This window comes from Coregonus lavaretus (assembly GCF_964263955.1).
Source record: "Coregonus lavaretus genome assembly, chromosome: 2".
Taxonomy (NCBI): domain Eukaryota; kingdom Metazoa; phylum Chordata; class Actinopteri; order Salmoniformes; family Salmonidae; genus Coregonus; species Coregonus lavaretus.
This window is the reverse complement of record NC_139989.1, coordinates 8,165,535-8,179,767: the sequence shown is the minus strand read 5'-3', so window position 1 is coordinate 8,179,767 and position 14,233 is coordinate 8,165,535.

Here is a 14,233-nt window from a genome sequence, read left to right as displayed (position 1 = left end):
GAACATCTGAATGATTCAGAGGAGAACTGGGTGAAAGTGTTGTGGTCAGATGAGACCAAAATGGAGCTCTTTGGCATCAACTCAACTCGCCGTGTTTGGAGGTGGAGGAATGCTGCCTATGACCCCAAGAACACCATCCCCACCGTCAAACATGGAGGTGGAAACATTATGCTTTGGGGGTGTTTTTCTGCTAAGGGGACAGGACAACTTCACCGCGTCAAAGGGACGATGGACGGGGCCATGTACCCTCAGCCAGGGCATTGAAAATGGGTTGTGGATGGGTATTCCAGCATGACAATGACCCAAAACACACGGCCAAGGCAACAAAGGAGTGGCTCAAGAAGAAGCACATTAAGGTCCTGGAGTGGCCTAGCCAGTCTCCAGACCTTAATCCCATAGAAAATCTGTGGAGGGAGCTGAAGGTTTGAGTTGCCAAATGTCAGCCTCGAAAACTTAATGACTTGGAGAAGATCTGCAAAGAGGAGTGGGACAAAATCCCTCCTGAGATGTGTGCAAACCTGGTGGCCACTACAAGAAACGTCTGACCTCTGTGATTGCCAACAAGGGTTTTTCCACCAAGTACTAAGTCATGTTTTGCAGAGGGGTCAAATACTTATTTCCCTCATTAAAATGCAAATCAATTTATATTTATTATATTTATATTTATTTTTGACATGCGTTTTTCTGGATTTTTTTGTTGTTATTCTGTCTCTCAATGTTCAAATAAACCTACTATTAAAATTATACATTTTAGTCATTTAGCAGACGCTCTTATCCAGAGCGACTTACAGTTAGTGCATACATTATTTTATATTTTTCATACTGGCCCCCCCGTGGGAATCGAACCCACAACCCTGGCGTTGCAAACACCATGCTCTACCAATTGAGCTTCATCCCTGCCGGCCATTCACTCCCCTACCCTGGGCCAATTGTGCGCCGCCCCATGGGTCTCACAGTCGCGGCCGGCTACAACAGAGCCTGGATTCGAACCAGGATCTCTAGTGGCACAGCTAGCACTGCGATGCAGTGCCTTAGACCACTGTACCACTCGGGAGTAGACTGATCATTTCTTTGTCAGTGGACAAACATACAAAATCAGCAGGGGCTCAAATACTTTTTTCCCTCACTGTACTTCCTGATCTTATGCTACAGAGATCCCCTTCCCTTTCCTTTGAAGCACGATGATGTCAACTCATGTCAAACAGAAAAGCCAACAATGGACTAGTAAAGCACAAGTGACAAAATACATTTGACCTTCTGCACATGTCTCGAGCCTGCCTGTGTCTGTGGACTATAAAAACTAAAGCGAAATATGTCCTCTCAGAATCTTGTAAAGTAGTAAAATGACATACAGGAGGGCCTAGAGGCCTGGCAAGTGGCTAGCACTGCAGTAACCTATTTTGACCACTGGTTGACGTGCCAATAATGCCCTTAGCAGAATAATTATGCTGAATGAGATGTCTCTGCTCTGGTTGTTAGCTTGCTCAGAGGGGAGAAAGATATTGGTTGTGCTTACAGTAAGACAACACAAGGTTGATGAATGCAAGCAAATGACAACACAGGAAGTAGAATTAGTTTTAATAATTAATTTGAATGGAATCTTGGGATTTAAATAAATAATTTGGCATCAGATTATGCATAATTAGAGGGTCTGATCATGAAAACAAGCTTATTTCATATACAATCTGAAAAACAATGTGTCAAATAATTAATACTGTATATAATAAACTTCAGCAGCACCATCACAAAACATTTATATCACAAAACCTGTATCACTACAACACCTATTTCACTATGACAGAATTATGGATAACCAATGTTGGACAACCCAGTGTTAGAGAGCCTACTAAGGATGACTGATCACCAGCAGATGGCACTAGGTACACTGGTAATATTGATCTTGATACTCGTTTGAAGGTGGTTTGCGCCAATTCTAATATAAGCCCTTATTGTTACAGGCAGCATTACGATTATTTATTAACTTTTATTTGCATGTGTTTGTTTAATTCCATTAATTCCAATTGAGCCATTAAAATGATGCCTTCCTCCCCATTTTCCCTCCACCAGCCTCCACTGGTGTGGCTGTCCAAACAGAGATGGGTATTTGGTGATCAACCAAGCAAACACCAAACGTGAAGACACAAGACAAACACAAAACAATCAAAAAGAAACACTGATCAATTACATTTTACACCGTATATTGAGTAATTGACTCTGAATCTGATATGGTATTTCAATAAAAAAGGGAATTGTTTTCCTTTGTATGTGCTTGTTAAAATTACTTGGAACTGCATTAACAAATTCATTCTGCAGATTGTACAGTACATGTGGAGAATGAAGTCAGTGCCTTTTTCCTTGAAAAACATGGGTTTAAAAACATCCATCTATCCATCAAATCATGAGGTAAACTATAAATTCTTTATTTGAGTATTGATAGAAAATACAACAGAAAACAATGCATTGTTTGCTGTTCATATGACAGTCAGGAATTATTTCCTATTGTTCCTCAAACATTCAAAACAAATGCCCCAGAAACATATTCATTCAACCTGAAACATTAGACTGACAGCCAAATATGACCTTCCCACTAAGATTTAGTGGGCCAGCAAAAACAGCCTAGCCTGTGAGCATGTTAAATGGTCCATGAGTGTTTCTGGTGCCTTTATGACCGTGCTATTGCTTTGGGACAAGAATTACCTTACATTTTCTAGGTGATAAAAGTAGGTCAGACTAGTTTTGCTGTTGGGCATCTGCCAATGCTGCCATAGGTTTAATAGCCTCTGACTGACACGATCCATTTCTGGCGGGTAGGAGCGTTGGGCCAGTAACCGAAAGGTTGATGGATTGAATCCCCGAGCTGACAAGGTAAAAATCTGTCGTTCTGCCCCTGAGCAAGGCAGTTAACCCACTGTTCCCCGGGCGCCGATGACGTGGATGTCGATTAAGGCAGCCCCCCGCACCTCTCTGATTCAGCGGGGTTGGGTTAAATGCGGAAGACACATTTCAGTTGAATGCATTCAGTTGTACAACTGACTAGGTATCCCCCTTTCCTTTCCATTTACAATTTGAGAACTTGGGACTATAAGGTTCTATCTGCAAAAAGATGATTGTGAGATAATTGGCTTTAAAGTTCTGAACCCTCATTGGTTTGAATGGTGTCAGCAATTTTTGATCTTGTATTCTTTTGAACTTAACAACATGAATTGGGGTATTTAGAGTACTATATAGGTAGAGAACATTGAACAGAACAAGGCCATGTCAATAACTTCATTTTGACAAAAATGCTGATAGAACCTTGTAGTCCCAAATTCTCGAATTTTCACTTCCGCTTTTAAAACTGGTTTCAATTGTCAGATAGAAACAATTGCATTGGAAGGTGTCATTTACATTAAGAAGTTGTTACAAAGTGATAGTGGGAGCGAAAACAATCTAGTAAAGTGTAATTTACATATATATACATATACTTCACAGATTTTTATCACTACTAACCCTAAAATCACCTCTAATTAGACACTTTAAACACAAATGCTAATGAGTTTTTCGTGAAAAACATACTGTAAATGGCTTTTTTTTGGTCAGCATTAACCTATAATACATTATTTCCCTGTCAGCGTTCCGCTATATTGCCATATGGCACCCAGCAAACCAAAATTGGTTCTGGGAAAGTTCCCAGAACATTTGTTCGGTTGCGGTAAATGTTCACATAACACAAATACTGTCCAGTTGTGCTGATGATTATACAATGTTTCGCCTGATGTTGCAAGAACATTCCCAGAACATAAATCATGGTTTTTGTATTTTCTTTACCCGGGAACCTAATGAGAACGTTTGGGGAATGTTCTGTGGTAGTTGTGAAAGTTAGAAGAACATTCCAAGGATATTTCATTTAAAACATTTTCTGAAATATATAACATTTCTTATCAAAACATTCTTTAAAGATTTTTGGGATGTTTTTGTAATGTTAGATGAAACCCTTACTATAACTTAATAGGAATCTTAGCTAATGTTCTGGGAATGTTCCCAGTTTGCTGGGCACCTAGTACACTCTACACCAGGGATGGGCAACTTTGATGGGGGTGGGAGCCACCAAAGATCTGGTTGGGCGGCCCCCCACCTCGCCGGCAAAACATTTTACCGGCCCCCATCTTGACAACAGAAAGACAAAATGTAAGTTTTAAACTTAATTTCCTGTCATTCTACACATTTTGCCATGGGGTGTAGAGAAAATGTTGCAGTTTTAAAGTAAGTTTTCTGTAATTCTGCACACTTTGCCAAAGGGTGGACAGAACATTGTGCAATTTTAAAACAAATTTCATGCAATTTGCCATGGGGCAGGGAGAACATTTGAGCAGTTTGAATGCTAATTTCCTGCAATTCTATCAATTTTTCCATGGGGTGGAGAGACATTTTTGCCGTTTTAAAGCTAATTTCCTGCAATTCTACACATTTTGCCATGACATGCCATGTTAATATAATATCTGAGAAAGACTAACAAAATCAATGGGGGCCTCTCTCTGTAGTTTTACAGGACAAAAACATTGTGAATCTCATTTTAGTGTCAGTGCTCCTTTCAAACCCTTTCCAGTGATCTCAGTCTATCCAATTAAGAGCAGAATATCTGCCCATGTTAAATTACTGATGTGTTCTACAGAGGTGAACTAGGGGATAGACGTGATAACAGCACTCAACTTATTTATTGAACAAGCCTATAAATGAACATTAAAATAAACTTGATGACTATCATGATCATAACTCCTCTATACTTTCACAATGCTGTTTTCAAATGAAACAAAATACCCTGCGATTGTTTAACTTTTATAATTCATTGTCACGGATCACCCCGGTACTGCTGCTCAGTCCGTTCACCAGTTCCGGAGGTCTACTTCACCGGCTTTCTAGGCGTCACTGACCTGGTTCATTACCACCAATCCCTGACTGTCTTGTTTCATTACGCACACCTGGTTTCCATTCCCCCTGATTAGTATGTGTATATATGTGCCCTCTGTTCCCCATTGTCCTTGTCGATTATTGTCCGTTGGTCTCGTGAGTACCGTGTATTGTGCTCTGGTTGTTTACGGGTCCCGTGTATTATGTAGAGGTTACACCTCGCTCTTTGTTTGGGTTACATCCCTTTTGTATATATATACGTGTTTGTGTTGGGTGGAGTAATAAAACCCCTAATACGTATTCCTGCGCCTGTCTTCTAATCATTCTACAACGTGACACTCATTTGTTTGTCTTCCTTGTCTTCAAATCGTTCAAGAAGCAAGCAGACCCGTGGAAAAGAGAGACGTTTTTCCAGCAAACAAAGTAAAGGTCCTCCCTGTGCTGGTTGGACTGTGGAGAGTATCCTTGTCTCTCCACAGAGGATGTGTTGCTACTCACGTTCTATGCCAAAAACAACTCTGTATACCAAACAATCCTCTCCAGGAGGCTTTGCCAATTCTACGACCACTGCACTTTAGACAAGTGAAATCTTCAGCTTCTTCAATCTAATTCTAACCAGCCTGGAATGTAAAATGACGGTCTTTCAGCACAATGTACAACATATGACAGACTACGCCACACCATAAGGAGCTGCTCCTTTTCTAACATGCTGTGAGGGCACTGCCCTATCTCTTGACACCACAGCGCGATTCACGGTAGAAAAGGTGGAAATGACTCCCCCCTAATCTACACCCCCACATCAGGGATGTGTTTTAGTAAGTCACACCGTGGCAAAACATGGTCAAGTTCAGGTAATGCCTCACCCTTTCAAATCGTTTTCTCCTTACTGAACAGGACCCTGATTTAGCCCACACACAATAACAGGGGTGTCATGTAAAAAAGCTCAAGGGTATTGCCCATACACCACCTTGTAGACTGTGGCACAGTAACACCTCCACCCTAGTATTACCTGCCGTAATTATAGCTGTAAGGATAACGTGTTGGGTGGATTGACAGTAATGTTACAGGAGATCTTTAGCCTGGTTGCCCTCAGAAACCCTCCAGAAGTCAAGTGACTGTTTTCACTGTAAATCATTGTCACTCATCTGAGAAAAAGAATTGTAAAAAACGATTTGGTAACACTTTACTCAAAGGCAACCAGTATTATGCATGATGTGCTTATAATGCATTCCATAAGCATTTATGATCCCCTTATCATATCATAATGACCAGCCATTTTGAATAATTTGAAATATGCTATAGAGATACATAACATTATTTGAGGCCTTATAAGATGTTATAAAGGCTCATACATGCATATAACACGTAGTGAAGCATTATACCTTCTAGCTAGTGAAGTGTTACCAAGAGAGAGGCAGTGCATTCAGAAAGTATTCAGACCCCTTCCCTTTTTACACATTTTGTTACGTTACAGCCTTATTCTAAAATGAATTAAATTTGAATTAAATTTGAATTAAATTTTTAAAAATCCTCATCAATCTACACACAATACCCCATAATGACGAAGTGAAAACAGAGTTTTTTAAATTTTTGCAAATGTATTAAAAATAAAAACATAAATACCTTATTTACATAAGTATTCAGACCCTTTGCTATGAGACTTGAAATTGAGGACAGGTGAATCCTGTTTCCATTGATCATCCTTGAGATGTTTATACAACATGATTGGAGTGCACCTGTGGTAAATTCAATTGATTGGACATGATATGGAAAGGCACACACCTGTCTATGTAAGGTCCCACAGTTGACAGTGCATGTCAGAGCAAAATCCAAGCCATGAGGTCAAAGGAATTGTCCGTTGAGCTCAGAGACAGGATTGTGTCAAGGCACAGATCTGGGGAAGGGTACGAAAACATTTCTGCAGCATTGAAGGTCCCCAAGAACACAGTGGCCTCCATCATTCTTAAATGGAAGACGTTTGGAACCACCCAGACTCTTCCTAGAGCTGGCAGCCGGCCAAACTGAGCAATCGGGGGAGAAGGGCCTTGGTCAGGGAGTTTACCAATAACCCAATGGTCACTCTGACAGAGCTCTAGAGTTCCTCTGTGAAGATGGGAGAAACTTCCAGAAGGACAACCCTCTCTGCAGCACTCCATCATTCAGGCCTTTATAGTAGAGTGGCCAGACAGAAGCCACTCCTTAGTAAAAGGCACATGACAGCCTGCTTGGACTTTGCCAAAAAGCACCTAAAGACTCTCAGACCATGAGAAACAAGATTCTCTGGTCTGATGAAACCAAGACTGAACGCTTTGGCCTGAATGCCAAGAGTCACGTCTGGAGGAAACCTGGCACCATCCCTACGGTGAAGCATGGTAGTGGCAGCATAATGCTGTGGCGATGTTTTTCAGCGGCAGGGACTGGGAGACTAGGATCTAGGGAAAGATGAATGGAGCAAGTACAGAGAGATCCTTGATGAAAACCTGCTCCAAAGCGCTCAGGACCTCAGACTGGGGAGAAGGTTCACCTTCCAACAGGACAACGAACCTAAGCATACAGCCAAGACAACGCAGGAGTGGCTTCGGGACAAGGCTCTGAATGTCCTTGAGGGGCCCAGCCAGAGCCTGGACTTGAACCCGATCAAACATCTGTGGAGAGACCTGAAAATAGCTTTGCAGCGACGCTCCCTATCCAACCTGACAGCGCTTGAGAGGATCTACAGAGAAGAATAGGAGAAACTCCCCAAATACAGGTGTGCCAAGCTTGTAGCGTCATACCCAAGAATACTCAAGGATGTAAACGCTGCCAAAGGTGTTTCAACAAAGTACTGAGTAAAGGGACTGAATACTTATGTAAATGTAATATTTCCTTTTTTTTTTTTTTATACATTTGCTAAAAATTCTAACAACCTGTTTTTGGTTTGTCATTATGGGGTATTGTGTGTAGATTGATGAGGGGAAAAAACAATTTAATCAATTTTAGAATAAGGCTGTAACGTAACAAAATTTGGAAAAAGTAAAGCAGTCTGAATACTTTCCGAATGCAATGTATATTGCTCATCAGACAGATCACGGGATGTGTGTCAACACCGAGCCAACTGAGCTAACACATTTTGTTTGTTCTAGTAGTCAGTTCTTGAAATAGACAGATCAAGCACGCAATACTGTTGTTATACACTGCTCAAAAAAATAAAGGGAACACTTAAACAACACAATGTAACTCCAAGTCAATCACACTTTTGTGAAATCAAACTGTCCACTTAGGAAGCAACACTGATTGACATTAAATTTCACATGCTGTTGTGCAAATGGAATAGTCAACAGGTGGAAATTATAGGCAATTAGCAAGACACCCCCAATAAAGAAGTGGTTCTGCAGGTGGTGACCACAGACCACTTCTCAGTTCCTATGCTTCCTGGCTGATGTTTTGGTCACTTTTGAATGCTGGCGGTGCTTTCACTCTAGTGGTAGCATGAGACGGAGTCTACAACCCACACAAGTGGCTCAGGTAGTGCAGCTCATCCAGGATGGCACATCAATGCGAGCTGTGGCAAGAAGGTTTGCTGTGTCTGTCAGCGTAGTGTCCAGAGCATGGAGGCGCTACCAGGAGACAGGCCAGTACATCAGGAGACGTGGAGGAGGCCGTAGGAGGGCAACAACCCAGCAGCAGGACCGCTACCTCCGCCTTTGTGCAAGAAGGAGCAGGAGGAGCACTGCCAGAGCCCTACAAAATGACCTCCAGCAGGCCATAAATGTGCATGTGTCTGCTCAAACGGTCAGAAACAGACTCCATGAGGGTGGTATGAGGGCCCGACGTCCACAGGTGAGGGTTGTGCTTACAGCCCAACACCGTGCAGGACGTTTGGCATTTGCCAGAGAACACCAAGATTGGCAAATTCGCCACTGGCGCCCTGTGCTCTTCACAGATGAAAGCAGGTTCACACTGAGCACATGTGACAGACGTGACAGAGTCTGGAGACGCCGTGGAGAACGTTCTGCTGCCTGCAACATCCTCCAGCATGACCGGTTTGGCGGTGGGTCAGTCATGGTGTGGGGTGGCATTTCTTTGGGGGATGTGCTCGCCAGAGGTAGCCTGACTGCCATTAGGTACCAAGATGAGATCCTCAGGCCCCTTGTGAGACCATATGCTGGTGCGGTTGGCCCTGGGTTCCTCCTAATGCAAGACAATGCTAGACCTCATGTGGCTGGAGTGTGTCAGCAGTTCCTGCAAGAGGAAGGCATTGATGCTATGGACTGGCTCGCCCGTTCCCCAGACCTGAATCCAATTGAGCACATCTGGGACATCATGTCTCGCTCCACACACTACTGAGCCTCATTTTGACTTGTTTTAAGGACATTACATCAAAGTTGGATCAGCCTGTAGTGTGGTTTTCCACTATAATTTTGAGGGTGACTCCAAATCCAGACCTCCATGGGTTGATAAATTTGATTTCCATTGATAATTTTTGTGTGATTTTGTTGTCAGCACATTCAACTATGTAAAGAAAAAAGTATTTAATAAGATTATTTCATTCATTCAGATCTAGGATGTGTTGTTTAAGTGTTCCCTTTATTTTTTTGAGCAGTGTATTTCTGTCAGTGAAAAAACAGCATTTTCCGATACTGATTATCTCAAAGACATGGCCAGCATTGGCCACCATATGAGAGGATTGGAAGAAATTGTACATGAGCCACATTGTTGTTCAGTATTCAAGTGTAGCTGTAAGCAGAATTATTCCATTGACCTTCTGGCTATTCATTTTGAGGAAGATGTGCGTGTGTGGAAGATTTCTGATGAAGGCATGTCCGTGTTTACCAAAACACTGAATAATTCCACTCTAGACACACATACAGATCGTAAGCAAATATGCTACTGAGCGTGCTCAAACAAACTGCTCTGTTGATCAAACAGGAAATTAAACATAGCAGAATAAATGGAAAAAAATACACCATGCTTATTAAAAGAAATTCCAATTCCAAGTACTGGTTTTGTGGTCCTGAATCCTGAGATATTTTCTTCCACTGAACCTCATGTTGGTCAATCATTGGATGATAGAATTAACTTTGACAGGAAAATGTAGGCTACAAGTGTAAGAGTTAAAACCAGATTCTGCTTGCAGTGTTTTTGTTTTTACCATGTAGAGCATTGTATAGCTAGTAAAGCCAAGTGCTTTAAAAAGAAAAACAAGCCCTGAAATCTAGACTCTTTTAAGTACTGTGCAATCAGTGATGTCATCCTATGACAGTGGACATCCTGGTTGGCTTGTTTACATTACTCTGTTAGAAACTGGAACTCTGTGTTTGGTGGGTGGCAAGTACATGGGGAGTAACTTCCCTATCCCTGAGCTTGGAGGTTAAAGTCTGGTGATTCAAATCACAAGATGGGGTCCCTGGATTTAGGTAAAGAAATTGGGTGAAAAAAAGAAAAACATTCCCGAAATTCCTTTACGTTGATGACTTCAATCCAATCAGTTTCAATGTTGATTCAACGTCATCACATTAAATTGATTGAATTTGTTTGTTGAAATTATGTGGAAACAACATTGATTCAACCAGTTTGTGCCCAGCTTGAGTGTTTTTCAGCAAACGAAAGGAACTCCTTATCTGGGAATGTCTGTCCATGGAATGAGGGGTCAGGGTCCAGTGCTATACCTCAGCGGTTCTTATTATACCTCAGCGGTTCTTATTATACCTCAGCGGTTCTTATTATACCTCAGCGGTTCTTATTATACCTCAGCGGTTCTTATTATACCTCAGTGGTTCTTATTATACCTCAGCGGTTCTTATTATACCTCAGTGGTTCTTATTATACCTCAGCGGTTCTTATTATACCTCAGTGGTTCTTATTATACCTCAGTGGTTCTTATTATACCTCAGCGGTTCTTATTATACCTCAGCGGTTCTTATTATACCTCAGCGGTTCTTATTATACCTCAGTGGTTCTTATTATACCTCAGCGGTTCTTATTATACCTCAGCGGTTCTTATTATACCTCAGTGGTTCTTATTATACCTCAGCGGTTCTTATTATACCTCAGTGGTTCTTATTATACCTCAGCGGTTCTTATTATACCTCAGTGGTTCTTATTATACCTCAGCGGTTCTTATTATACCTCATTAGTTGTTACTATACCTCAGTGGTCCAGACAGAGAGCGTTGGAAAATCTGAACATTCAAGGGGAAAAAAGGGAGTCTCACATCAAGGAGTTTCCACACCGTGCCGACCCTCTGACACCCCTCCCCTCTCCCCTTCCCTCTCTTGTCACCCCCTCCCTCCCCCTGCCAACCCCCCCCCCCCCCACTGTGCCACCAGCTGCTGTCCCCTCTTCCACAACTGCCACTGTGTGTCACTAGGGACAAGAGACAGCACAGCCACACATTAATACACATCAATACTGCATACTGTATGTGACCATCAAATTCACTGCATCTCTGCAACTCAGTGAAATGATTTTGTTTTAATAGATACCGTATGCAAGACATCCTCTAAGTATTTAGAAAAAGATAACATTTGAACTGCCTTTATGTACATAAAGTATTGCCTTGAATTTTTTTTGTCTTGACATTTGACTATTTTCCTACTTAAAATGAATCAAGAAACAGCATATCAGTTCATTATAATAATCAACATCTCTGCACAAGAATACGTTAGCTAACCCATTATTTTCATGCACTGTTTAGGGCCAATGAACCCCAAACTTTCCATCGAAACAAGCTTTCTACTCTGAGTCGTTCCGTGTTTATGTAGTCTAGCTATGCCACTACTGTGTTTTCCTAGTGGAAGGATTGTCCGAAAGGAAAGGAAAGGTCTTGTTCCCTCGACCTATAAAGGAAGCAGGCATGGCAATCCTGCCATGGTCGACCGTGGATACACTGGATTGATTGCCTCAGTGCCTGTAAGGTTGCCCTGCTAAGCTAAACCCTTCTGGGTCGGCCCAGCTTGCACGGTCAGCTCGAGTTTCCCACCGCCGCAGTGCTCCTTTCATTCGCCTAGTTTCCAGCGACGAGTTAAGGTATGCTGTGCTATCTCATGGCTGTGTCATCATGCCACTGTACCCATTGATAGTGGATTGTCCCATGTCAACACCTAATCCCTACTGTACCTTCCCCTATATGAGATACACATACACACACACACACAAAATATTACATTAATAGCTCTTATGCTGCAGCAGCTGCTCCTCAAACACCTATCTCTCATCATTACTAAAACAACAACTTATCTTTCACTGGGATACTTTATGGATATGTTTTCATACACTCAAACAGGGTAACATGCTAAGCTGATAGACTCTGAATATTTGGGGAACAAAATCAGTGCAACCGTTTTTCACTTTTAATATGCATGGAGGGGGATGGCTGCTTAGATTTGGCTGCTGCAGATGGCTACATGTTCCACGGCTCCTCCTAATAGAATGTGTCAGACACCAGTGTTGTGTGATACAGATATATACAACACACCGGTGTTGTGTGATACAGATATATACAACACACCGGTGTTGTGTGAGGGGATGTCTATGGAATGATAACACCGGGGATCTTTTTCAATTTTTGAGTTAGCGAGGGGCAAGGTTGGACATGAAAGATGAATCGGGGTGGGGCTGACAAGATGGCAAGTGTGTGTGTGTGTGTGTGTGTGTCTGTTGTAGACAGATGCTACTTGGAACAAGATACCCCCTCAGCTTTGGGACACTAAATATATCGACAAACTGTCTTTCCCATTACATTCATCACACATATACATTTTAGTGAAGAAGAAAACAGTGTTCCCTCTGGACCCTATAGACAAGGACATATTTAGATGACTCACAGCAGAGCATGTCAGATGGGCTGGGGTTTAATTGCAATCAAAACCATTCATCTGAATAATATATGTGCCGGGCATTGCTGGCTTTCCCCGTCAACAAAGACATGAATATTCTCTCCACTCAAAACATTTGACATTTTAAGCTGCCTGATTGAATAAATCTCAAAAACTAAGAAATGAACATAGCTGGCCGAAAAACATAACTTGGGTTGTACATTACCACGTGTCGTAAAGTAACGTTTTCCCCCACTTTATTTGAAAAGTCACTTGTTGTTACTTTACACTGGGGTCCTATTTGTCTATGATGGCAGCTTAGTCTAACCAAGGGCCAATGTCTCAACGATTTATCATGTATGGGGCTTATGTTAGCTTTTCTACACTCCTGGTTCTCTCAACACCCTTCCATACACACACCCTTCCACACATACACACACACACACACACATATACGCACACACACACACAGGACATTTCAGCACACTGAAGAGGCTAGTTGTTGAAGACAGACAAAGGTCTGCTGTGAAAAAGATGACCCCCTTCTCTGTGACCCCCCCACACACACAAACACACACTGTAGTCCCTCTCACAGTAGTTGTTCGTCTCCAGCTGTCCTCGAATTGCGGCCCCCTATCATTACCCACAAACCACTGCCTCGTACAGGGCAGGGTGACGGACGGGTCGCACATCAATGGAAATGTTTTGATTTAATGAAGGGGAGATCAGTGAGGCTCCTCTTGACCTGCTCGGACAAAAGGGGGGAGGATTGAGGTAAACAAAACGGTCCGAAAGCTAAGGTTACACCTTGAGACTGGAACCGGTTGACTTACCACAAAATGCCAGATAGCATCTTTGGTCTGCAGAAAATGTATTTTCTGTCTGTTCCTCATCGTCGTATGGCTTTCAGTGCCTTCAAATGTTGCCCTATCCTGTTACCCGTGGGAAAGCAGCGATTAAATACCCGGGTTTTATAGGACTGCCATACATACACTGAGAAACATTGAAATGATATTACACTTGATCTTCTCACTATCCCCAATAAGACAACAAGATAGACAGCAGTCTTTAATGCCCACAACCTTTGACTTCAACAGGAAGACGAGAACAATGTCTTAGGAAATATGATGGGAGCTGGGAAACAAACACCAAGGCTACTTATTTTCCAGTTACATCAACTGGGAGTCCTGCCAAGTGCTCAGATAGTCGGATAGAAGAACTATCTATCCACCTAAATGGGATCTGTCTACAGTTCACATTAAGATTTCAACAGGGATTACAAGGGTTTGTTGTGGAGGCCGGGGTGGCTGACAATTACAATGTATCTCAATCTACAGTGTCAGAGAAAACATAATTGAGCCATTTAAGATATTGCCATTTGTAGCAGCATTCCTTTGTACAATATGGACCCTCGAGACACTATAACTTCCAGTTGTTATTGGCATGCAGTCCAATGACTGAAAAAAAATATCCAGTTGTGTAGGTCTGCTAATAGCACATTCATTCATAGACTACAGTCAATCTCTTCCTCACAAAGAGAAGCAACGATG